The sequence below is a fragment of the Diceros bicornis genome, chromosome 8 (assembly GCF_020826845.1).
Source record: "Diceros bicornis minor isolate mBicDic1 chromosome 8, mDicBic1.mat.cur, whole genome shotgun sequence".
Lineage (NCBI taxonomy): Eukaryota > Metazoa > Chordata > Mammalia > Perissodactyla > Rhinocerotidae > Diceros > Diceros bicornis.
Genome location: NC_080747.1, coordinates 19,101,744 through 19,125,627, shown reverse-complemented (window position 1 = coordinate 19,125,627; position 23,884 = coordinate 19,101,744).

Genomic DNA, 23,884 nt, shown 5'->3' with positions numbered 1-23,884 from the left:
CATCTCTCTCTCCCTCACTAAAAATGTAAGATCCCTGAGAGCAAGGGTTTTGAGGATTTTCTGACATACCCTTACACCTAGAACAGTGCCTTGTACTAGTAGAAACTCACTAAATATTTGAATAAATGAATGATTGAATACAAAGTCAAAATGCCCTCCTTCATTTGTTTCTGGTCTTTGCTTCATGCAGGTTTTTGTTCCCTCCCTTGGGGGAGGGCTCACAGGGTCAACTACAATGAGACAACTTAAGGTTATTTTTCAAGATCATGCCATTTTATCATGAGGAGCTGGAATTTCCATGCTCATTCTTTCTCACAGACACTGGCTGATTTTATGTCAACTTGTCTGTATTTTTCACATTCCTTGTGCTCTGGAGTTGCTTTTCGAAGAAGTCAATTTTTCTTAGATTATTTTTTGATGTACATATACTTATTTCTAAAATCTTATTAAACTTAATTTTATGCTTTATTTTGCTCCCCACAAACTGTATTTTATTTTCTTTGTACTTTCTCATTGCTCTTCTTGCATGTAATTCTTTCCTTTCAGGTCACCAAACAGCAATTGCCTGAGTTTCTCCATAACATCTCTATTTTGGTATCTTCTGCAGTATCTCTTAGCACTCTCACTACAGCCCAGATCAAATAAGCATATTCCACGTTCTTGGCAGGAAAGTGTTAAGCATTAGCTCCTAATAGCCCTACTCCTTTTTATCTATCCTTTAAGTTAAGTTGCCATATAGATTTGAAGTAGAAATACAAAGTCACTCAAGCCAGGATCTACTTTCCTGTATAGAGGAAAGTCAGTCTCCCAAACGTCATATCTAGAAACAAATTCCTTCCACTGACAGCTGTAGTTTATCCAAAAGGGCAGATAAATAATCCTTTGTAAAGGAGTAGTGGAGGTATCTTTTTATACATAACAGTAAGAGTAATTTTGACCAAGTTTCAAATGTTCAGATGCAAAGATAAGGGGACAGAGATAAAAGCAATCAATTATCAATACAAATGGCATGGATTGTTTACTAGCTATAGTAATGAGTACCAGGTCATAATAATGGAGCTTTGAATAAATTCAATGAGATTCTGTGAATCTTCTTGGCTAGGTATTCATGAAGATGACAAGGTCAGTTAGGACTTGAGGGAGATAATAGGGTACAAAACAAAATTGAAACACTCAGTTAGTACCCTTCCCCCCCCAACTCGTGCCAAAATCTATTGTCAGTTCCTAGGTGAACATGGATTTGTGTTTGGATCATGAACCACATACCTATATGATGTGTGTAAGCAACTGTTAAACAAGGTTTCACATTATGTGCCAGCTCCAATTATTGGGTAGTGGTTGCATAGAACGTTCCGTTATGGAGGATTCTCAGGTAGTAAGTGGTATCTGTGAGAAAATGTGCTGTAATCATCAGCAATATCTATTATGGGCATTGTGCTTGGAAGTGCTAGCTTGAGTTCTATACATGTTTCATTGTTGATATATGTCTAATTATTACTTCAATTATGTTTAGTTTTCTTCTGATAATTTTTTGGGGGGATTTCTAAATTTGTTATTATAAAATTTGCTTCTGAAAAGATTGATGTATAATAGCCATCTGGCCCCTGTATTGTTTGCCCAGTTGGAGTTATTACAAAATTGTACCCTGACAGGTTTCATAGCAGTGAACAGATATCCCACATGAACTGCGGGGAAACAGAGATGTTGATCTAAGAAAGGATAAAAATGTGCAATGCATAATTTGCCATTGTTTTCACTAGGGTAATGATGTTAGAGACATCAATTACCTTACAAAGGACTCTGTTAGTAAGGATGCTTTCAGTATAAACTAATATGAGTAACTACTGTTCACTTAAAAATCAGAAGGTTAATTATTGCTGATATGTGTTCAATAGCATAATAGTGTCAGGGCTTGAACCTCTTTAACTCTCTTGGAGTTTTTTTTTTTTTTCACGGCTATCAGATGGGTTCCACATCATCAACTCTCACCTCTACGTTAAAGTTAGGAAAAATGGGATAAGGTAAAGAATCAGTGATGTCTGCTCATTTTATCAGTAAAATAAAAGCTTTCTTTCACACATTACCTCTGACTTTCATATCTTTTTGTTTAGAAGTGTGTCATATGGCTAACCCTGGTTGCAAGGGAAGCTGGGAAAGCATATATTTAGCTTTTCTTGCCTCTATGGTGGGTGGGGCAAGGAAGAAGAAGGTTGGAGGTAAGTACTGAATTAGCCAACCAGTAGTCTCTGACACAATCCACCCCTTAGATTAGTGAGCATTCATGCATATCCTTCTTGATATATATATTAATAGAATCTACTCATCCCTCTTCCATAAGAAGTGACCCCCAATATCATTCATTTTAGAATCTAGCTTGAAGTGCATCATCTCTGAGCGATGTCCACTCCTCACTATCAGATCCAGATGTGGCTTTTCTCATCTAGTGACTATCAGCTAAAAGACAAGTTATCTGTTCCCTTCATCTAGTATACAATGGTGGTGAAGGAACAGGGTAACTACAATAACATCTCTATCTTCAAAAAGGAAAAATGGAAATTCCACACAAATTATTGATCTATAACACATATCAAATAGCAGAGACTTTGCCCAAGCAGTGGAGTAAACTTTTTATTAGACTATCTGCCTATCCTTTTCTGGGAAGATCCCTAGTATCCATCATGGCCATATCTAAAGTAGACTTTGCAGAAGACGCTCTTCCTGAGGAATGTACAACCTTCTTAGTTCATTTTTTATTTGTGAAGTTTCAAGGGCTTATAGGGTTAAATAGTCACAAGTTTTAGGTTTCTTGAGCAATAACATCCCCTCAGAAACCTAGTAACCTTGGGAGTGTTTATGCTTCTAGTTATGTCCATTTGGGGCAACTAAAGCCAAATATATGTATAGACGTAATATTTGTGAGAAATCCTATCTCCTAGGGCCTAAGTTTAGGGACTAGTCTAACGGGCAATGCCTTGTGAAGATATGAAAAAATTGGCTTGTACTGGAAAACACCATCCTAGAGAAAATCTTTGCTAAGGTATAGCTGTAGTGGTTGTTAAATATTGGAATGCTTTCATACTACTTGGTAAATGGCTGCTTCCCCACATCCCCGGTCTGTACTCTCAGATCCAGCTACTAAAAGATAAATGCTTGATATAGTATGGGGACCTTCCGGGATCCTCTTCTAGTCTTGTTGCCAACATTCATTTTGATTCCTCATTGCCTCCGCCTTACAAGGTATTAAATATTTTGTGTATCACCTCTGACTTATCCCCAGTTAGGGCAGCACAGAAGTATGTTCATTGGTATGGGGGATCCCGGGACCAAGCCAAACATTTTCTAAGGAAATGTCACATTTGGAGAATGCTAATCAAAGCCTTAAAAAGGACATCAAGTTGAAAGGGCAACTTGTAAGGACGTAATAAAAATAAAGAGAAGGTCAACAATAGGTTGGTTAGAGACAAAGCATGAATTGGTTGAAAGCAGATTCAGGAGATAATTATGCTAATGTAGACCAACCGCTGCGGCATTCCTCTCCTGTGTGTCTTGGCACAGTGCACTGCCCAGGGGCATGTCCTTAAAGCCATTGACCCATCCTGGATACAAGCCAAACAAGGAAGGGTCAGGAGCAGAAGCTCAATTAATCAGGTACCACCAGCATAAGCAGATAAGGGACCAAAGACCAGAAGGTCAACTAAGACAGGGGGGTGCAAGACCATGTCACAGATCTCAGAACACAGGCAGGTTCCAGAGTCTAGGAGGTTAGGAATTTGGCAGAAACAATGCTGGTAATAAGGGCTGAACTTGGATCCCAGGGCAGAAAGTGTTCCATTGTACTCTGTTACCGCCTGCTGAATGTGGATGAGTTGGGACCACAGATGCTGGGCATTGTCAGGAAGTCTCAAAGCCTTTTTGCAATTAAGGGCAGAACAGAGACGACAGCAAGAACTTATCTAGATTTTACTACTGAATTTTCTTTTTTTCTTTTTTATTTTTTTGTCCATTTGTTTATTTGTCATATTTCTTGAAAACATACCATTATTACTATTAATAATAACTGATATTTTTTGGAGGAGAGCTTACAACATCACAGGCACAGCTCTAAATGCTTTACATATAATAAATGTCTCATTTAACCTTCACAGCATTGATATGAGGTTGTTATTTTGGTCATCTCTATTTTATAGAGGGGATACAAGACTCTATCCACTTTCTTTACCAAACTTTCTACCAAGCTCATCCTTATCCATCCATCCATCTACACATCCATCCATCCATCCATCCATCCATTCATCCATCCATCCATCCGTCCATCCAACCATTCAACCATTTATTCATTCAACAAATTGATATGCAAATTGTTGTACTAGGTGCTAGGAATACAGTGATGGACAAGATTCAAAAGCTCACTTCTTTGAGAGTTTATAGTCTAGCAAGAGAATCAGACAGTTAAATCATCACTTGTGATAAAGTGTGACAGGTACAACAATAAAATGCAAGACACAATGTGAACTTACAGAAAGGACACTTAATGTTGTTTATCAAGGGGTAGAAAAGCTTTTGTGAATGATATTTAAAATGAAAAACAAATAGTCACTAAAAGTTCGGTAGGTAGGAGATAAATTATGTTCAAGAACTAGAAAAGCACACATTTCCTATTGGAACACAAAGTAGGAAGGACAAGAGAATGAGAGGTTAGGCAAGAAAGGAAGGCAGGATGCCAATCTATAAAGGGCATTGTAAAGGGCTTGGACTTTATCTTAATGGCACTGGGAAGACTTTGATGAGTGTTAAGTAGAAGAGTGACATGATTCATTCATTTTGCATTCCAGAAGTATCACTCTGGCTGCAGTGTGGAGGATGGATTAGATGGGACAAGACTGTAGGCAGAGTCATTTGGGATGGAGTCAGTCACAGTCTCCAGGTGAGAGATAACAGTGGCCTGAACAATGGCAGCGGCATTGGGATAGAGAAAAGTGAACGGGATGGAGAGATATCCAAAAAAGCAAGCTAGGCAGAACTTGCCACAGACCTTCCACATGGAATGTGTAATAGCGTATATATTGCTATTCTTCTGGAGTAGATATGACTTAAGATTTCATGCCATATTTTTAACATCTAATGGAATGACTGGGAGCTTATGGGAAACCTAAGGCAGACAAATGCACATTTTCATAGTTGGTAATACAGGACAGGAGAACCTCTCATTTTCATGAAATAGGCCCAATATTTATGGCAAAGGATGGGTTGTATTAGAGCGTTAGGGTGCTTAGTGTATACTTGAATTCTTTTCCTGCAATTATGAAGCCAAGTGTTAGCTCCACTGTGAGGCGTTGAAATATGGGGCTCTGTAGGGAAATTTAGGGGAGTTCTTCCTGACAGCAGTAATCAATTTTGAAAGAAGACTATAGTAAAAAACATTCTGTCTCACTACACTGAGATTCTCTTCTCCCTTTCAAGTTACTTTTTCTTTAAGGGAGGAAGGACTTGAAGCCAGATTCTAAAACAGCAAGCGACAGCAGCAACATGGAAGATCTGAACTCAGTCTGGTTGCCCATGTTAGGCTGTGACGTAAAACCAGAGAAGCCTCCTTTTTCATCCATTTCATAACTCAGAAGTACACAAATAGAAGCCCCTTTTTGGTTTTATATTGCTTCCCTATTGAATTTAACTTTTGTCCAATTGAAAAGACTCATATTTTACTGCCAGTCATCTCAGTAGCTATTCAGCGGCCCATCGAGAGCAGTTTGTTCTTGCCTGTGGAATATACTTTTATTATTGTTGTTTCATGCCATATTCTATAACCTGCTCTTATTTCTATGGTGTGGCTGGCCAAGGCCTAATCATCAATCTATCATCATTTCTGAGCTTCGACCCCTCACACCTTGTCTTGTAAAGGTTTACAACACACATTTAAATTGGCATCCAGATGAAGCCAGACATAGAAGTTCCTTCTTACCTTTACTGCATAGCTTTCTTATCATTTCCCAGAAGGGAGGCAGGGTGTTAGAGGCTCTTCGATGCACAGCAGCTTTGCTTAATCCATGGTTACAGAGTGCAGTGTTAAGGAATGGTGGAGCCGACAGAGTTCCTAGGATACCGCCATCATCTCCTGCCCAGATGATTGGAATACTGTTTTCTGATCTCTCCACCTTCCCTCCCGCCATCCTGCAACCTGCGGCCAGTGTGATTTTCTTAAACAGAACCTGATATTTTCTGCCCCTTGCTTTAGGTCCTGGGAGCTATTAGAGCCCTTCTACCTCCTACTAACTCCCCCTGGTTTACTATGGTCCATCCATCCAGTCTGATCTTTAAATTCTGTGGATTGGTTGTGCCTTTACTCCCACCCAGGACGTTTACATGCAATTCCCACTACCTGGACTAGTTATCCCATCCTCCTATCTGTTCTTCATCCTGCTATGTCTCATCAGTTTACCCTTCATTTGCTCTGGAAGCCTACTCTAATAATCTAGAAACTGGGTTTGATGCCCTCCTAGCCCCATTTCTCATAGTTTTCTTTATTTCTCTTATCATATAGCTTATCAATTCTCTTTTATAGTTGCCTGTTTGCATGTCTGTCTTCTCACATAGAATATAAGCCCCTTGAAAGTAGAGACTGCATTTTTCACCTTTAAATTATCAGTGCTTGGCACAGTGGCTACCATGTAGTAAGAGCTTGGTAAGTATTTGTTGACTCTTTAGGGTTGTAGGAAAGAAATATTCTGTTCCACAGAAGAAATCTCCCTCATTAACCAATGAAAGTACCTAATATTAATTAATTAATTAATTAATTAATGCTAACTCAATAAATACTTTCAGCAGCTATGAATATGCCAAGGACTATGTTGAGCACTGCCAATACAGAGATGAATAAGACATTTTTCTTTTCCTCAAGACATTCCAAGTCTGATTGGGGAAATAGAGAAGTAAACATATATAATATGATGTGATATATGCTGTAATAACTATATGCATACGTTGCCACGGACCATAGAAAAAGTAATACTTGAGTCTACCTGAGCATCTAAAGGTATGCCACTTAAACTGACTGTTGATAAGTTTGTAAATGAGTATCTGTCAGACAAGAGGAAAGAAGCAAATCCTGGAAGGAGGAACCAATATATGCAAAGGATCAAAACTTGACGAGAACGTTGGCATATTCAGTAAGCTGACTGGTCAGTAGACTGTCCAGTGGTGGTAACTTATGTGAACTTGTAGGGTAGAGAGGGGCTAAATCATCATATCTTTTGACACAATTAAAAAATTGGGGACTAATGATTGATTTTAAGTACGAGAGAGATGTGCTCAGAGTGATGCTTTAAAAAGATCACTCTAGCAGCAGTGTGGAAGATGGATTGGAGAAAGGTAATACTAGAGGCCAGTCAGACTTGTTGCAAAGACTTTAATTGTATTGGCGAAAAATACGACGGACCTGCTGTATGTAAGTTTCTAGCAGTATATCTGGATAGAAAGTGAAAGGGCTATAAGTGACTTAGGAGGCAGAACTTTATTGCCATGCCTTGAAATAGGCTGTCCCTTCTTCTTGGGTTATTGTTCTCTCCTTTCTTTAGCTAATTACTATTTATCTTTTATCATTCAATTCAAGGGTTACTTCTGGCAAGTTTTCTCTGACTTGCCCACCTCAGTCTGCCCTTCCTTTATGATCTCATTGAATATAGGATGTAGCCTCTGCAACATTAAATGGTAAGCAGTTCGGGAGGAAAGACAATGTCTGATGCAACCTGGCAAAAAGTTAGCAGAGTGTCTGGCACATAGTATACACTCAAGGAGTATTTACTACATAGATGAATGTATGCGTGACTAAATGACTACTCAGAAATGAGAATTTTAGGAAAAAGAGGAACTTAGTGTGACTCTTAGGTTTCTGCTTGGGCAACGAGAGAAATGGTGGGAATAATCACTAAGAGAGGGGTAAGATGGGGAGAAACAAGTTTGGAGAATAGTTTGGGGAGAGTGACAGCGATATATTTACTTGGGACAGGTTGGATTCAAGTGGCTTGTGAAAAGAACACCTGAAAGTTTTTCAGGAGAACTAAAAGTGATCTGGTGTGAGGTCAAGAGTTGTGAATCATTGATTTATAAGTAGGTGGTAATTGAAAACATGCAGTTTGGTCATGCAGGAACACTGTGTACGTTGAGAATAAAAAAGACTTAACAGAGAGACCTGAGGATCACTATCACAGTGATACTTATTAGAAGAGGTCAAGGAGACCGACAACAATGGTCAGACACTAACAAACAGAGAAGTTTGGAGAGAGTATTGCTATAGAAAACAAGAGAGAAATGAGTTCAGGAAATGGTCAACAATAGTAAGTATTTCCAAGAGGACAAGCATAATAATTGAAAATAACCAATTCATTTTTTGTAATTAGACAATTTGTAAAGTTATTTATTTTTTGTGAAGAGCAATTTTAATGGAATGTTGGGAGTGCTATCGAGTTTGTAGTGATTTGAGAAATGGAATCACTGGCGACAATGAGTATAACATATTCTTCTCAGAAGCTTAGTTGTAAAAAAAGAGAAATGGATGGGGTAGAGTATGGGGAAGAGTCAGAAGTGAGCTACACAGTTGAGGGAGCTTTTTTTCTCTTTCATGTGGAAAAAAGTAAACATGGTAAAATCTTAAGAATAAGCAGCAGTTTATGAGGGTGGCATAAATAATATAGATGGAGGAGACGTTTGTAAGAACAAGGTCCAGGAGCCCAAAATGAATGATTAGTGTCGGCTGGAAGAAAAAGTCACATCTTTCTGAGATTAGAGGGAAGAAAGGATGTGTACGTGTGTAAGTTTAAATTAAGTGGGGAACTCATTCACACCTGATATCTTCTATTGCTCTGGGAAGTAGGTAGGAGGACCATCTACAGAGGTAGGAGGACCATTTACAGAGAGTGAAGCAGATATAGGTGATAAAGAATATTCGTTGGTTGGTTTCTGTGGGAATTAAAGATAGAACTAAAGAGACTAATGAAAGAATTATTGCGTAGCTGCATGGACCTTGCTAAAATGGATGAAAGTATACCTTTAGTGTGTTAATTTGCACTGTTGCATGATTTATCCAGCATCATCCAATAGCTTGTGTCCACCTAAGATAAAGAAGGAAAGTAATTATAGTGCTCCAAGTTGGCACTAGCAGGGTGCACACATGAGTTCCTAACCTGGGGGCCGTGATACACAGTCCATGTACAACTACAGGAGTAGGTATCCTGTGGGCTCCTAAAAAGCTATGCAAATTTTGTATGTATATGTATAGACTTTTATGAGGAAAGAGTGGGTAGTTAGTTTTCATATAACTTTCAAAGTGATCTGTGATCAAAATTTTAAGATTAAAATATTAAGGGAGAAGTATAATAGTCGTGAATGAATGATCTTCAAGAGTTAATAAAAGAATGAGAATGTGATTCTTTCTCTCCGGTTACAATGTTTGTAAGGGAATTACTTACATTTTTTTATAAAAGATAATAATTTGAAAAAATACTAATAATAAGAATATATAAAGAACTCTCTACAATAAGGAAAACTCAATAATAAGGAAAAACAACCCAGTAAAAAATAGGCAAAACATCTGAACCTACAGTTCACTTGAAAAGATATATAGATGGCAAATAAACACATAAAAAGATGTTTAACAGCATTATCTCTTAGAGGCATGCAAATTCGAACCACAAAGAAATACCACTACATACTTATTAGAATGGCTCAAATTATTTTTAAAAAATTACTATAACAAATGTCAGTGATGGTGTGGAGAAACTGGAACTCTAATATATTGCTGGTGCAAATTCAAAGTGGTGCAGCCTCTTATAAAACAGTTTGGTAGTTTCTAATGAAATTAAACATATACTTAGCATACAACTCGTCCATACATCTTTTGGTATTTACCAAAGAGAAATGAAGATACACATCTATACAGAAACCTATGTGAGAATGTTTATAGTGGCTTTATTCATAATTATCAAAAACCTGAAACAACTCAAATATCCACCAGCTGGTGAATGGTTAAACAAATTGTGGTGTACCATACAATAAAATACTATAATAACTATTTTATTCAGCAATAAAAAAGGAATGAAGTACTAAAACATGGAACAAAATAGATAACTCTCAAAAACTTTGTGATAATTGAAAGAAGCCAGACTCAAAAGGCTACAGGTCTGTATAATTTCCCTTACATAACATTCTGAAAAAGGCAAAGCTAAAAGGACACACACTAGATCAGAGGTTGTCAGGGGCTGGGAGTAAGGAAGGGGGATTTTCTACAAAGGAAAACAAGGGGACGTTTTGGGGTAACAGGAATATTCTAAATTTTGATTTTTGTGTGGTTACAGGACTATATAAGTTTATCAAAATGCATAGAACTGCACACCTAAAAAGAATACATTTTATTGTTTGTAAATTATACCTTAATACATGTAGGAAAAAATAGAGCACAAAGCTTTACAAGAAAGTGCTCTTGAAGAAGCATGATGGCACGGTTGTGTAATTGGGTTTGGACTATTTTCTCCTCCGTGTCACCTTTCACATAGAATATATTCTCTTTGATCTAGCCACTTCCTCATTTACAGATGCAAAGTACAGAATCCTCCAAGGTTTTTACTAAGAGCTCTGGAAAGAGAATCTCCATGTGGTAACAGTGGGAGAAAGAATCCTACTGGCAAAATGAAAATCAGTGGAAAACATCTGGATCATTCCCTACTCACTTTTTTTTTTACCAACTTATATTCTACTAAAACTTTAAGTTGTATTAATAATGGACTCCATTTTCTGATAACATTGTACTCAAAGGCAAACTTTTGCCCCAGGGAGAGGTAATCAGTTTAGTTCTTACCATTCCTATTTCACCTTAGAGAACAATAATGGAGATGAATTTATTAGATCTTTGTCCACCAATTAAAGCATGTCTTGCTTAGAATGTATGTAAAGGAGGGGTGTTTGCTTAAAAATAATCATAGAATAGCTTTTATTTCCTGAGGTCCAAGCATAAATGGAACACAGCACTATGAAGCTTTGCCTAATCAAGTCACAGTATGAGGGAGCTGGACACTGGAGAGGAACAAACATGAGTGATGAGCAAGAGGAAGTGAATTGAGGATGGAAAAGTGCTAAGAATAAAACGATAACAACTTCTCATCATTGAATCTCTCACAATACCAAATACATATAGTAAGTGTTCTATATATATCTTTGGGTTTGAATGAATTGAATTGAATTGAGTAGAGTTGAATTGAATGGCCTCAACTCAAGAACAGAGAGAAGTCTCTGAGTCATGGCCACAGGAAGAGTAGATTTTGCTTATCATGGAAACTCAAGATTCCACCCCAAATATGTCTCTGGCACCAAAACATGACTCAAAAGATTGCCTTCTAAAAATGTTGTCCCTAGAATATTGTTGATGATAGTGATGGTGGGTGCCTCATGGACCAAAATGCTTCTTCTTATCCTCAAATATCTGCCATTTACACCAAAATGCTGCAAGGGCAGTATCTTGTTAATAGGTGACATACTCTTTAAAGAATTCCTAAATAAAATTGGTAAAAGGAAGATTGTAGTTAATTCACCTGAAATGACACATACAATAGTTTAACAATCACACCCCCGAGAAGCTACAGCCACTGTTAAATAGGATGTGACTCCTTCCAGCATAGTTCCCGATAGGAAAGTTACTCTTTCCACAAAAGAAGCAAAATGAAATGCTCTCCCACAACTGCTCTGTGCAATTACAGGACAAGAGTGCTGAGAAGAGGGGATGGAAAGGGAGAAGGAAAAAGGAGAATATAGGGAGAGATGTGGAGACAAAGCAATTGCCTGGGTAAAAAAATTGCTTGGTCAGAATTTTTCAAAATACATTGGAGAGAGAACAAACTTTAGAAATAGCATAGATAAAGAAGCAAATAGTCCAAGTGAAACTAAATTACTAAAACTTTAAAGCACTGCAGGTTGACAGAAAAATCAACTTGGATAGAACAATAGTTTGGATATAAGAAAGGGACAACCTAATACAGACTGCCAGGGAAAAGAGCAGTCCAGTTCTCACCATTGAGGAGCAGTAGAACACAGCCACAGCCAATAGAACAAAAGTCTATACTAAACTGGACTCAGAGCCAACTAGGGGTTTTCATCAATTTCTTGGAAAGGGAAAATTGGAGATTAAAATGAGAATTCCATTTTACCTGTAATTTGAGTTGGCTAAATATAATGTGTTTACATTATACATATGGTTAAACAAGTTGGAGTTTCTGTTCCATCAGAGTCATGGCAAATAAATGATAGCATGTTCAAATGAGTAATTTGAAGAATGCTCAATAAAGAAAGTGCTCTCAAAGGTATAGGGGAACCACAAGAAATAAAGAGCAGTTACCGGGAACTATTAAAGGTGGGGGAGGTACCATTACCATTTCTAGGCATAAAGGGGTAGAGAAAGAGAATAGATACTGGAACCCGAAGGAAAGAAATATGAAGTGAGGACCACTTAATAGGCCCTCTCATCTTCTGATGAGAACGTAGCCAATCACTTTGGCTTAATAGGGGGAGTGAGGAAAATAGCATGACTTCTTTCTCTTCTCTGTATCTGGTTTCTTGCCAATGCTCCCCATTGGGTGATCCCAACAGGAACCCAGAGAGATAAGAATCCACTGATGCAACTTTTATAAGTCAGCCTCCCAAGGCAAAGAGCAGAGTAGGGAAGAGTAGTGAGCAGATCTAGAGAGACAGGGAGATTACCATCAGCACAGAAAATCTGTTTGGCTTCTTGGCAGTTACACTTGTCCTTCAACCATTAAAAAACTTATGGCCCAAACAGGAGACAGAGAGTTGCTACTGTGTCATTGTTGGGGTGATATCGATTCCTTCATTCTTCTACCTGACGTTTAAAACATTAGCCACTGGTCATCATATAAAGTAGTAGAAAAAAAGAAAAAGTAAATAATCATGACATTTAGCTGCTTCAGTCCTTCTTTAGTAGCTGTTCATGAGGACTAATTTGGCAATCATCACTATCATCTCCTGCCACACATTTTAGTTTCCTCATACCTTCTTGCAGCACCTTGGCTGAGTGAGTGGTGACCTGAACCGTCATTCCCATAGTTTTGAGTCCTTAGGGATCTTATCTTTTTGGGAGAATGTGGGGAGGATATTGATTCAATTTTCCACTCATTAGTACTATTGGGCAAGGGAGTACTAAGAGGTGTCCCAGGAGACATCCTATGTTCCATATATGGTCCTCCTTGTACTCTGATACCAACAATCTGATGACAGAGGATCAATCATCCCTGCAGAACAGTGACCCTTCTCTGCCTGTTGGTGCAGCTGCATAAGAAAACTGAAATGGCTGAAGGGAAGAATCAGCTTCAATTTCAAGAGAATAAGATTAGTATCTTTTTTCAAGTGTTTCTCCTTTGGCATTAGGATCTCTAAATCCATTAAGCTTTTGCATGGTCAAAGCAGTGAATTTCATGGGTAATGGCCCATTGTTAGATTGCCCTTGCCTTAAAAAGTGTTATCTGGTTGGAGGCTGTGTTCTGAAGGATACTGTATTAGTTTCCTAGGGCTGCTGTAACAAAGTACCATAAACTGAGTAACTTCAACAACAGAAATTTATTGTCTTAGAGTACTGAAGGCCAAAAGTTCAAGATAAATATGTAAGCAGGGCCATAATCCCTTTGAAGCCTCTAGAATGGATCTGTTCTAAACCTTTCTTCTAGCTTCTGGTAGTTCATTGGCTTGTGGAAGCACAACTCCAATCTTCATATGGCATTCCATGTGTGTGAGTGTGTCTCCGTGTCCAAAATTCCCCTTTCTGTAAGGACACCAGTCATATTGCATTAAAGACCCACCTTACTCCATTGTGACCTCATTTAACTTAACTAATCAGATATGCAGTAACTCTATTTCCAAATAAGGTCACATTTTGAGGCGTTGAGGGTTGAGACTTCAGTATATGAATTTTGCAGGAACACAATTCAGCCCATAACAGGAACCATGGAAATCGATATGGCTGTTTCTCCTCCCACACAAAGTAGACAACAAAATGTACCACCTGAAGTTGTGCCCCCAGGAAGAACTACTGTCTTTCAGGAAAATGGAAGGACGCATCACAGTTCCTGCTCCATGAGGTTAGGGCACTTTAAATGACCACTTTTATTATCTTTATAAGGTCTTGAATTGAAGAATCCTGCCAGATACTATATTTAAACACCACGACTGAGTTGTCCACCAGACCAGGTAAGTAGCTCCCTATTGAATGCTGTTTAGAAGTCTTCTTTCTGTCTGTGTGTGTTCTGTGTTAAACGTGTTTCCAATGAAAGTCGAAAATCTTGCTGAAACAGTTCTTCATGGATGAAGACAGACTCAAATAAAAGGAAAACTTTGCTTTTGGTTAGGTCTAGTCTTTCTTCATTAGCATTGGTATTTTTTCTCATTGGGGATAATTCTACAAATAGTTCTTCAAAACCTTTATTCTTATGCTGCAGGTTCTATAATCATGTTTGACTTTAAATATTTTTTTTCTAAAACCAGCATATAGCCATATGTACACACACACAGACACACATACATACATATACACACACATAATGCAAATAGACATTTGCATGGTATATGATTTGAGTGGCAATAAGAGACTCTTTTTTTTTTGCTTCAGGGTCAATCTCCCTTTAGCCCACTTTGAATTCTAGAATTGTCCCTATGTACCAGGCCAAAATCCTTCCTGTTATGGTATTCTATTTAGAAATTCTTTGTTCTAATAACTTTTTTCTTTGGAGTAAGATGCTCTGGTGCAGTGAAAAGATGATAGGCTTGGGGATAAGAAATATAGACAATACCTCAAGTCCTACCCCTAATTGTCCACATAGACATGACAAACTGTATCTACTTGGTCCTCTAATACCTCATATGAAGGACAAAGATATTAGATAAAATCAGGGTTTCTGAAATTTGACTGATCAAAATAATCACATGGAGTGCTTGTCAAATGACAGTTTTCCAGACCCCACTCCAGCCTAATTACATTGAACTCTCTGGAGTAGGGACCAGTGAATTTTTCATACCCACTCTAACCCCTGCACTCAACTCCAGTTTCTTATGCACTGACAACTTGGGGAAATGGAAAATCAGGTTATTTCTAAAGCCCATTCCTGCTCCAATGATCTGTTGAAACCAAGTAAAAGCCACTGTAGCAATTAACCCATTAGCTCTCTTTATTCCTCACAGTTTTCCAGTTATCATCAAGTGGAATAGGGTTTTGAAGAATAAGGCCTAGGATGGATAACTTCTGATGAGCAGACAGTTTGGGGCAGCAGGAGGCACAGATGTCAGGTGTGGTAGGAAACTTGGATAACTTGAGGATAGAATGAGGGCCTCATGGATAAATTTGGGGATTAAAAAAAACTGTGAATGTGTATATTATCTATGAATATATATATATATACACACACACATATATATGAATCAAGAAGAAACAGACTAAGTGTGCAAATTACAGATACATTTATAGAGATTGCTAAAAATGGTAGTGTAGATCTATATTTATTGAAATGGAAAGATGCACAAGATGGATTCCTAAGTGAAAAATAGATATGTCTCATAGGTTTCATTTTTTTTAAATATTCTCTTTGCATTTGAAGATTATACATTCAAAGTATGGGTGAATTTCTCAGAATGGTGCAAGACTAGTTAATTTTTATGCTCTCTTACTTTCCTTTTTATATAAACTGAATTTTTTTTACAATGAGAATTAAATATTTTTCAATCATAAACAACCATAAACCTATTTCCATTCTGACAATAAAAGAGGGCAGGTTGCAGAGTGTGGGTGAGGACGGTGGTTGTAGCTGGACATGTGAACAAACCAAACAGAGCGGGTGTGAGGAGGAGTTGGATTAAAAGCAAGGAATCAGCCCAAGGCTGTAGAGGAAAGGGAGATGAAAGAGGCCAGGCAAGAATGGCTTAGCAGGGGGAAGCCTGCATTCTCCTAGCTTCTTATCACACTACTCTTGACACATTGGCCCAGGTCGCAGTCAGGTTGCAATCTTGCACTTTGTTCCTTCCTGGGGCTAGTAAGGAACCCATGGGTCAGTGTGGCATGGAGAATTGCTGTGCTCAGGCCATACTGGACTGTTTAAGATTTAACTCCTTTGCTGCTGATTGTCAGCCTGTAAACTTGCCTGGGGCAACTTGCTCTACAGACCAATGTATTTATTTCTGATGTGCAACTCAGGATTGCAGGGTTGACTAGCAGCGTGGAGGGAAGGCAAGGGGATGGAGGTTATTTATAGCAGAAGGTAAAAAAGGTTTCCTTTCTTTCCTTTACTACGAGTTATATTTCTCTGAAACTCTGCCCGTGTTGTGCAAAAATCAAAAGGGCAAGAGAATAAGTTCTTCAGAGCTCGTTAGAAAGTTCCAGGGCTCTGTTTTTAGAGCAAATCTGCCAGCTTCAGAGGAGGTTGCAACCACCCTCGGATTCTAAATCAGCTTGATGGCAGTGCAAATAGATGCAAATGAGGGTCAAATCAATTTCCATAATGAACAGCACAAGCAGAGCGGACGCTTCTCCACCTGACTCAAAATTACTAGAAAATCCAATGAGGGAGAGAAGGGAAACAAAGAAAGAAATGGAATGCAAACATCTTAGTGACTGGAAGACTGGTGTGCTTTGGATCTAGAGAATGAAAACTGTGAGGTCCAAGAATGATTCTGGACTTCATTCTGGAAGCTTGTCCAGGAATGGATGGATCCAGTACAGCTCTTTTGGTTGTGATCAGGCCTTTCGCCTTTTTTTGCCGTGAATCATTCTTCCTTGTTCCTAGGCTCCACTTAATACCACACCCTGGTTGCATTTTTTTTCCCTCCCTTTATAACAGCTTTGTTGAGATATAATTCACCTACCATAAAATTCACCCTTTTAAGCATACGTTTCAGTGGTGTTTAGTATATTCGCAGAGTTGTGCAACAGTCGCCACTATCTAATTTTGGAACACTTTCACCACTCCCAAAAGAAACTCCATTCTCATTAGCAGTCACTCCCCAGTCTCCCCTCCCCCAGCCTCTGGCAACCACTAATCTACTTTCTGTCTCTACGGATTTGCCTATTTTGGTGATTTCATATAAATAGAATCATACAATATGTGGCCTTTTGTGGCTAGCATCTTTCACGTGGCATAATGTTTCAAGGTTCATCTATGTTGTAGCATGTACTTCATTCCTTTTTATGGTAGGTTGGTCTTTTTAAGCAGAACCAACATGAGGGCTATAAACCTCAGTGTCTCTAAGGACTGCAGTGAGCTCCACTTATTTCATGGAAAACCACATGAATCTGGAGATAATAGTAACATGACCTAACCTTATTACTTTTCCATTATGTCTTGCCACTGCCGTTAGCTCTCCATCTCCCTGCATTTCAGAAATTAGCTTCATATCATTCAACTAATACTGGGTTGAGTGACTTACATTTATAATTAACAGGTATTTTTATGAGCCACAATGCAGAAGCATTCATTTCCAGACTATTTTGGTACTTCTGGCACAGCCTATGTCACTGCATATGGTTGACTTGCATCTATGAAAGAGACAAGAGTCGCTAGAACTATAATACATATGGGCCATTGACTGAACCATCTGAGAAATTTTTAATTGGTGTGAATATGGAATGTAATAATTTATATGGATCCATTACTTTTATATGCTTAAGTACGTGGAAGGAACTAATTGAATGGGTTTTATTTTCTGGAAGGCCTTGAATGTCTTTGGATAACCCCAAATTTCTTCATATGAAGCTATACTTCCATGCAAGTCATTATCTTTAAAATACATTTATCAAACGCCTCTTTTCTGCATGCCCATACTTTGAAGAAATGTGGTTTCCATCAGTAACCATGCTTAGCAAACCTTCTGCTTTTGACTACTCAGCCAATAGAACCTCACATTTAATCGGCAAATATACAGGCAGATGGTAGAATAAAAATTGAGGTTCTTGATGATTTCTCCGAGGAAGGGCTTAAATCTATTGGGGGACAGGGGAGTCAAATTTAACCTTAAGTTGTGTTTATGGCAGGGATTCAGCCGCGTCAGAGCAAGTTTGACAAATGAGTGGAAAGAGCATGCCAGAAATCTATTTTCTACCAAGTACTAACAAAGGAGGAGTCTCCTGGGAGAGAACTCATTTATTCGAAGGCTGATCTGGGATCCCAACATGGGATATGAGTCCTGCTGAGGTTGGTGTGGTATTCCATAGGGTACCCAAAGCTGTGAAATGGACTGAAAAATCTGGAGGAAGAATGCCATTATTTCATATTAACATAATACCACGGAGAGCTTGCCAAATTCATATGATTTTTTTTTCTAAGATAAAAGATGAGACATCAAAGAGATTTTGCTCTCATGTCAGGCCATATCTGGTTCTGTTCCCAGACACACAGGGTTCAGGTTCACTGTGCATAGAACTCGGGTGGGAAAGTTTGAGGAGTGCTAACTAGAGTGACTTTCTCTTCCAAAGGAAGAGAAAGGCAAATAAATTGGCTGTATCTGGTAATCTCTGTTATTGGGAAGGGAATAAGAGTAATAGAAGAACTCTTTCAGCCATTTAGATTTTACCCCTATCTACAATCCCAACCTCTACTTCATACACACAGTAAAAATACTATAAAATGTTGGGCCACTAGACAAAATAATTTTTGTGCCTATGTCACAAGTGTAACACAACAGATGGTGGCAAAGTGTTCTCTCCACTTTGGCACAGAACTCTGTGTTACTTTGGCACATCAAGAGCTGTTGTACTCTGGAAATACCCAGGACTCAGGTGGCAGGGTGATTTGTGGTGACAGCACCTAGAAGTGCCCATGTCCACCGTGGCAGTGCTTAGAGGGTAGAAGGGTGGTAGAGGGTCAGAATGTGGGATGACTACACCAGTGGGATTAATAAGTAAGAGTCACACAGCTTCCTGCGTGGATCTACTGTGGTCACACCCTTTCTTCACCAAAAGTCCCTATTTCCCCTTCCTATCCTCCCTATTGGTGAAGGCTGAGATGTCATGTTGACAGGCATATTGGAGATGCCCTGTGGAGATGCTCAGAATAGGTGGGTGAGATTATCAGGGACCTGGAAGTCTGCAATAGCAGGTTTGGGTGAAAGCCAGAAAAGTAATAATAATGATTGGAACCATAAAAATAATAGCTATTGAGTATACCATGTGTTAGGCTCTGTGTCAAGTGCTTTACATTCAATATCTCTTTCAGTCCTCACAATAACTCTTTGCATTAAATACATTCATTATGTCCATGATACAGTTGAGGAAACTGAAGCATCGTAAGTTAAATTTTCTTGTAAGGGATATTGTCAGAATTCAAATCCAAGTTTGTTTCTTACCCCTAGCTCAAACTCTTAACCTCTGTATCATATTACCTTTCAGGTTATTACTATAATAAGACCTCATTTTCAGACATTCATATATTGTGTCTATATGAGTATTTAGTGACAATAATATATTTCTTAGAGATGCCATTTAAAACATTTGGTTTAGATACATAAAGATACAACTATACATATGTGCCTTAATATACTGTGTTCATATAGATAAATAACTACAAAACTAAATGTGTGATCATTATAAAAGAGTAGATTAAGATGGGAATAAAGATTGGTATTGTAAAAGAAGCATTTTTACTAGCATTCAAGGTGCATTCAATGAAGAAAAGCAGGAAGGAAGAAGTGTTTACTGAACATCCTGGTACGCAGCAAGCATTAGGATAACACTGGATCCTCACATCAATCTTGTAAGATTGGTATCATTGTATTCATTCTACAGGTGAGAGAAAGGAGGCTCCAAGATATTAAGTAACTCACCTAAAATCTTAAGTTAAAATGAGATTCAAAATCATGTATGACTTTAAGCCCATCCACTGTGCCACTGAAGCCAATTTCCAACAAGATGTTAGAGAATGGAAGAAATCATTTTCTTAGTCCTCAAATATTGTTAAACATGAAAGATCTATTTGTTTAATTCTTTCAGCAAACACTTGTGGAGTACCTATTATGCTCCTGGTACTATACTAGATGTTGGGTGTTAAGTCTTAGCATTGACCGTGGGGGGAAATTTCATTGTCCAATGAAGGAGACAGAACTTATGCAGATCATTAGTTAATACGCAAGAAGTACAAGGTTCTATGGGAGAAAAGAGAGGGAGAAAGTTCATATACTTGGTAGATTTGGGAAAAAGTTTATAGAGGAGGTGACATTCTTGAGTAGGAGTTTGTCAGGCAGAGAACAAAGTGAAGGAAAGAGCAAAGACCATCCAGAATGTATAGAAAAGCTCAATTTGGTAAGGGAAGGATCATTCTTTTGAGTGGCACAAAGTCTGGTTTTGAGATAGATAGTGGAGAGAGAGAAATCTGGTCACTCGTTCTTGTGGCCTGGTTTTGAAGGATTTTTATATGCTCAGGTAGTAAATCTGGACTTTTTCCCGTGCCGGATGAGAAACCATTAAAGCTGTCACAGAAAGTGTGATCAAATTTTTGTATTAGGAAGATAACTACATAAGATGTGAGATTATATGTTGAAGTATAGAGAAAAAAGCATTAGGGAGAATTTTTAAAAGACTACATTGAAGATATCCTTGACTTCTATAACAATGCACCTGGATGGTCACCAATTCCTAGAAAGTTTTTTTTAAATAAGATGTCTGCTTTCTGTCCCACTGCCATTTTTACGGTCTTGCAGCTCATCCTCTCTTATTGGGAATGTTGCCCTAGTCTCAGCTCCCTTTTCCAAACCCCTGGTCTCCTGCAGTTTTAGTCAGGAACCACTGTGAATTCTAGACCTAGAGGATCCCCTAGCATACACGAAATCTCAATTCTTCATGTTCTATCATAATTTCATATCTTTCCCTAAGCAGAGGAAGGTATTTTTTTCAATGAAGTTGAACCTTACGGGAATGTTGAATACTTCTTCACTGGGTTGATCCAAATTGATTACAGATGGCAGATTCTGATGCCTCCACTCTTCAGGATAGGCTGTCAGGATCTGAGCTTGGGGCTCCAGGCTGGTCACCTGAGACTGCAGATATCATTGTCCATTTACCCTCATGATTCATACAAGTAGTGCCATTTTCTGTGTATACTATGATGTGAAAACATAATTGAGAGGAATTAGAAAGGCAAAATTGCTCCTGGGGGATGAGATTATAGAAAAGAACAATGCAGAGTTAGAGAAGCATACTTCATTTAACATTTCTCACACTAGACTGGAAACATTGCCAGAGATCTGAATTCTATTCTTGGTTCTCTTTATAGCTTTTTTTATGACCTAGGCCAAGTCAATTAACCTCTCCATTCCTCAGGTTGACCTAAGTAAACTTAGGATAATATATCCCTGCCTGCCTGGCTCCCAGTCATGTGAGGTTGAAAGAGTTAATGAGAGAAAGTTTAAAAAGTATTTAAAGCACTGTATATCAGAAAGTCTACAGTCTGTTGTGATAGGCAATCTATGAGTGAATGTGCTAGATAGTAGAGGTTTATGAAACCTGGATAAGAAAGATTATTGGGCACAGTTATCTCTTTTCCTTGAAAGCCCTCACCTTACAGGTCAATGAGTACCTATGTACTGGGTGATATTCAAGGTTAAAGGAAGCACATGCCTTACTATTACACTGTAAAAAATCAGTTAATTACAGGGCAACCTATTCCTAACAGCCCTGAAGGCACTGCCTGACCTTGTACCAGGCCTGTGAAAAGACCCTTCCCTACAAGGAAATACCTGGCCTTACAGTGCTATCCTATATTCAGGTATTTACAAGGGTGTCTAAAGGCAGCAGTTACGTTTCCTTTGAAAGTCACTACACCTCTATCTCTGATTTCTCACCTTTGCCCAGAAATGACAGTAGCAAATACAAGCTGGAGTTTACTTGAGCATTGCAATGACTAGACAAGGGGATGCCAGTGATGCAACAAGCACCATATTACCTCTGGTATATAGGTGAGGTTAGGTCCCAGCGTAACCTGCAGACGGAATGGGAAAACAGAGGGAGGGCCTATTTTCAATGTCACATTGAAATCACCTTGGCTACACTTTTAAAGAGTGGAGTAAAGGAATATCAACCGGCACAGGCTGATCGGTACACATGGTTTAGAGACTTATTTGTCAGTATCTGTTAAGATTAAACTTTCATGTACTCTCAGACCCAGCAATTTCACTTCTCAACCCTAATAGAAACAATCACACGTGTGTAAAGAACCATGGATATGGACAAACATTTTAGCACACTTTGTAATTAAAAAAAGGGAGAGAGGGATGCCTTAAATATGAGGAATGGCTAAATAAGCAATGGAGTATACATAATATGGAATATAATGAGACAATTTAAAAGAATGTGAGAGACATATGTCCAATCTACCAGCAAATCCTGTTTGTTTTTCCTCTGAAATATACTGTGAATCTGACCAGTTCTCACCAATTCCACGATAGGCATCCTCGCCCAAGGCACCATCCATCATGGTTCCTGTGAACTAGGACCTAGCAATAGCCTCTTTACTGACCTTCCAGCTTCCTCCATTGCCTTCTACAGTCTATTTTCCACTCAACAACCAGAGTGCTCCATTTAAAATACAAATGTGGTCATATCACTCCAATGGCTTCTCATCACACTTAGAACAACATCTAAGGTTCTCTTAGGACAACATCTGCTGGGCTATATGTGATCTGAACCCTTGCTACCTCTCCAGATCAATTTATTACCATTGTCTTTTCGCATACCTACATCACGCCACATAGTGGTGCTCAACAAAACATTGCTGATCAGTGAAAGATGAGCACTATATGCACAAAAATGGAATGATCAGCAAGACACACAGGCTATACTATGGCTAACCACACTGGCTATCAATTTAAATGCCTGGGTTCAAATCCCAGTTTCATCATACAGTTTTCAGCTGTGTGGTCTTGTGCAGGATAGTAAATTCTTTGCATCTTAAATTTCTTTTCTAAAAAATGGTTTTAATAATGTTATCTATCTCATAGTACTGTTGTGATGATTAAATAATCAATTCATGTAAAGCTCTTAGAGCCATGTCTTACTCACACTAAGTTTCAATTAACATTATTTCATAACTATTTGGAGCCCCTATGACTTTTTGTTTTTGCCTCTTTGTATTTTTACCACCTCACATGTTGTGGATGCTATTTCATATTGTGTGATCAGGAAGAACTTATGGATAAGATGATTTTAGTAGAGATCTGAAGGCAGTGAGGCTGCAGAGCATGCAGCTTTCTGGGGGAAGAATATTTAGGCAGAAGAAATAGTTGGAGGAAATGCCCTGAGGTGGGGGCACCCCTGAATGCTCTCTCTAAAACAGTACTCATGACACGTGAGGTAGTGAAAATATAAAGAGAGGGGAAATAAGACATAGGGGCTCCAAATAGTGGTGATACAATATTAATTCAGGCTTACTGTGAGTAAGATGCAGCTCTAAGTGCTTTATATATATCAATTATTTACTCTCACAGTAGTTCTATGAAGTGGGAGCATTCTTGAATGTTCCAGGTAGATCAAAAAGGCCAGAGACAAAGGAATGGAGAGGAAAAAGAGTAGGAGGAGAGTCAGAGATGTGACAAGATGGGGTGAGAGGTAAGAGAATACAGACCCTTGGGAGCTATGGTAACCACTTTGGATTATACTTGGAGTGAGCTGGGAAGCTGCTGGAAGACTTTCATTAAAGACTAACATGTTGAAAGGATCACCGGGTGGAAGCAGGGATATGTCAGTTAGGAGGGTAGTATAGCAATCTGGGTAAGAGATGATGGTGGCTTGCACATGAGTAGAGGGCATATATTTTGATGATAGAACTGGCAGATTTGGCTGAGAAATTAGAAGTAGTGTGTGAGA